Here is a 4,112-nt window from a genome sequence, read left to right as displayed (position 1 = left end):
GCTGAGGCAGGAGAATGGCGTAAACCCGGGAGGCGGAGCTTGCAGTGAGCTGAGATCCGGCCACTGCACTCTAGCCTGGGCAGCAGAGTGAGACTCCGTCTCAAAAAAAAAAAAAAAAAAAAGAAGGCCGGGCGCGGTGGCTCAAGCCTGTAATCCCAGCACTTTGGGAGGCCGAGACGGGCGGATCACGAGGTCAGGAGATCGAGACCATCCTGGCTAACACGGTGAAACCCCGTCTCTATTAAGAAATACAAAAAAAACTAGCCGGGCGAGGTGGCGGGCGCCTGTAGTCCCAGCTACTCGGGAGGCTGAGGCCGGAGAATGGCGTGAACCGGGGAGGCGGAGCTTGCAGCGAGCTGAGATCCGGCCACCGCACTCCAGCCTGGGTGACAGAGCGAGACTCCGTCTCAAAAAAAAAAAAAAAAAAAAAAAAAAAATCCACTCTCCTCCACTTATTGGCTCTGTGATCTTAACTGGCAAGTCACTTAACTTCTTTGAGCCCAATTTCTTCATTTGCAAAATGGCTATACATTGAAACAATCTCATAGTATTGTTGTAAAGATTGAATAAAATAACGTACTAAATAAAATAACATATCTAGTACGGTGTTTGGCACATTGCAAACACTCACTAAATGATCATTGTTTCTCCTATTCCCTCTTTTTCATAATTACCATTCTGTTACTCAGACTACATGATAGGCATAACGACATGTATTTATTTTAAAATGTATACCAAAGTAGTGATGTATACTATATGTATACTAAAGTAGTTATTGAGGGTACAGCATTAGATGTTGAGTACAGTATTATCTAGCATTTGTTAGGCACCTACTCTATGCTAAAGCTACATTAAAATATTCAAATACATTATTTCATTCAGGAAGGTCCTCGCCTTCATGAAGCTAACAGTTTAGATTTTTTTTTTTAAGGATGGGGTCTCACTCTGTTGCCCAGGCTGGAGTGCAGTGGTATGATCAGAGCTCACTGCAGCCTCAAACTCCTGGGCTCAAGCAATCCTCCCACCTCAGCTTCAGCCTACCAAGTATCTTTGACTACAGGTGTGCACTATCTCACCTGGCTAATTTATTTCAATTTTAGTTTTTAGAGATGGGGTCTTGAACTCCTGGGTTCAAGCAATCCTCCTGCCTCAACCTCCCAAGTGGCTGGGATTATAAGCATGAGCCACTGTGGCCAGCCATAAATTTAACAGTTTAAAAGGAGCTTTCTGGCCAGGTGCAGTGGCTCACGCTTGTAATCCCAGCACTTTGGGAGGCCAAGGTGGGTGGAGCACCTGAAGTCAGGAGTTTGAGACAAGCCTGGTCAACATGGTGAAATCCCGCCTCTACCGAAAATTTAAAATAAAAAAAAAAATAGCTAGGTGTAGTGGTAAGTGCCTGTAATCCCAATTACTCAGGAGGCTGAGGCAGAAGGATCACCTGAACCCTGGAGGTGGAGGTTGCAGTGAGCCGAGATTGTGTCACTGCACTCCGGCCTGGGTGACAGAGCGAGACTCCATCTCAAAAAAAAAAAAAAAAAAAAAAAAAGAGCTTTACTATATTATTCAATGTTGTCCTCACAGGAATTCCTTGAGGAAGATATTGTTGCCCCCATTCTACAGATAGAGAAATTGAGGCAGGGAGGTCAGATCAGACATGTGGGACTTAGATTCAAACACCCAGCTCTATGGCTCAAAGCGCATGCTCCTTCTGCTGTGCCATGCTGCTGCCTCACCTCCACATTGCTAAATACGCACAAATTAATTGTCATGTCTATAGAAGTGTGGGTCTGTAGAAGGGTGTGTGGTCCTGTGTGTCTGGACACATTTCTATGACTGAATGTCTTATGTTAGTAGGTGTGGGTGATTTGTGTAATTATATTTCTGAATCTTATGCCCAAGGGAGACTGTTTATGTGACTTTGTAGGATTGCGTGGGTAAGTGCAAATGCGGTTTGATTATGGGTTGATGTAGCTATGTGTGTAGGTGTGCTGTGTGTCTGTTCAGATGGCTGTGTGGTTATGGATGGCTCAGGTTAGTGGAGGGTGGCACTGGCCTATGGGACTCTTTTGACTTACCTTTTAAAGGAGGGGAGAGAGGTGCTGGGAGGTGGGAGGGCGTGGTCTGCTATAGGGACCCTTGCTGGAGGGGGCATCCACCGGGCCTGGGCCTGGCCCTTGGTGACTGACTACACTGCCCAGTGCTGGGTTTCAGGCCGAGAGATGGAGAAGCTCATTTCCCCTTAAACACCGTAGATTAAGGGCCCGCAGTGGGCACGGGCGGGAGGGCGCCGTGTCGCTCATGTTACAAATCAATTCATTACCGGCACTCACAGTTGCCTCCGATCTTCAAGGATCGGGGGGTTTGATGAAGAGGATTCATTTCAAGAAATAAACCTTTTAAATTAACCACGAGATGAGGGAAATTTCTTTATTTAAAAAATGCTCAGGGCCCGCCGGCTTTGTTTTCTCTCTTATTAGCATTGTTATTAATAACCCCACCCTCCCTCTCTAGGGGATAGTCCACTCTGCCTTGGGAGACAGTGAGCCACTGGGATGGGGGACAGGCCTCCTGCCCGGGCACCTTGGCCAGGTCTGTCTATTCCACCAAGGTCTCTGATGTCCAACGGTGGGACCCCAACCAGGCTCTGTGCCCCAGATAGACTCCCAGGCAGGTGGCCAGGAACATGCCATATGACCTTTGGTAAGTCACTTGACCCCTCTTTCCTCAATAGCTAAGTGACCATAGAATCATCACTTTCTACAGCTGGACCTTAAAGTTAGGAGTTTAGCTCTTGTTTGTTATCAATGAGCAAACAGGTCCAGAGAAGGGTGGTGGCTGACCCTAGGTCACACACAAGCTTCTTAGCAGAGATGCATTCGATACCAGCCTAATTCCTGATCTAGTTTCTACCTGGAAACAAGCATTTGGACTCATGATGTGTAAATTACAAAGCACCTTGAAACAATTTGTAAGCATGTCCTACCCTATTGGGTCATCTGAGGAGAGTTTAATAAAACAACTACTATTTACAAAGGTATGGGCAAGTATTAGGAAAAGTATAAGTGATGGTACAGTATCTCGGGGCTAGTAACGGTGGGAAGCCATGGCCAAACCAGGGCTAAAAGGGACAAAGATTAATGGATAAAAGTTACCAGAACCAGGAGAGAGGTCTGTATGGAGACTTCTAGAGAGCTGTGGCCTTTATTGGGGAAATCCAGCTAATCTGCAACCACCTGGAAGGGAAGGAGCCAAAGAAGCTCCCTTCCAGTGAATCCCTTTTGGCCAGTCCCAAGGGAGTGTCAGCTGATGCGGACCGTGCAGGCCAGCCTCCCAGGGCCACAGGAGGGTGGAAATGGGTGGGAACGGATCTGGAAGGGCAGACCACCCGCCAGCGGCAATGCGTCCTGCCAGTCAATGGCAGAGAAAGGATGTGCCCTCAGGACTCCTGATTCTAAGGGTCTCCTAAATCCAATCCACAGTCTTTTATGCCATGCTGCTCTGCCCAGTGATATCTGGTCAAATGAAATGCTAGGTCTGAAGGTGTAACTTAGGGCGAGCAGTGGCTGTCCCTCTCTGTGGCAAACAAGCATCTAGTTCCAGGAGGAACTAGAACCAAATACTGGCATCCAGTAATGACAGGTGACAACATCTCACCTCTCAGGGGGTATGTCTACATCAGAGCAGGGACTTTGGGAAACCCAAGGCTTTCACCCAGTGGACCATAGGATCCCTTCTACAGACCCACTCTGCAGACAAAGTCTGCCCTAAAATAGTCTGTAGATCACAGAGCAAGAATGGGGATCAGGTAGAGCAGATGCCACCCCTCTACCCGCCGCCACACACACACACACACAGGGAGGCTGCCTGAGTCCATCCAAGCTGCTGCCACAAAATCCTTGAGACTGGGTTATTTAATTATTTATTAATTTAATTTATTATTATTGCTATTTTTGAGATAGAGTGTCTCTCCATCACCCAGGCTGGAGTGCAGTAGTGCAATCTCAGCTCACTGCAACCTCCGCCTCCCAGTTTCAAGTGATTCTCCTGCCTCAGCCTCCTGAGTAGCTGAGATTACAGGCACCCACTGCCACACCCAGCTAATTTTTGTATTT

Source organism: Macaca mulatta, chromosome 9 (genome assembly GCF_049350105.2).
Source record: "Macaca mulatta isolate MMU2019108-1 chromosome 9, T2T-MMU8v2.0, whole genome shotgun sequence".
NCBI lineage: Eukaryota > Metazoa > Chordata > Mammalia > Primates > Cercopithecidae > Macaca > Macaca mulatta.
Note: the sequence above shows the minus strand (reverse complement) of the source record.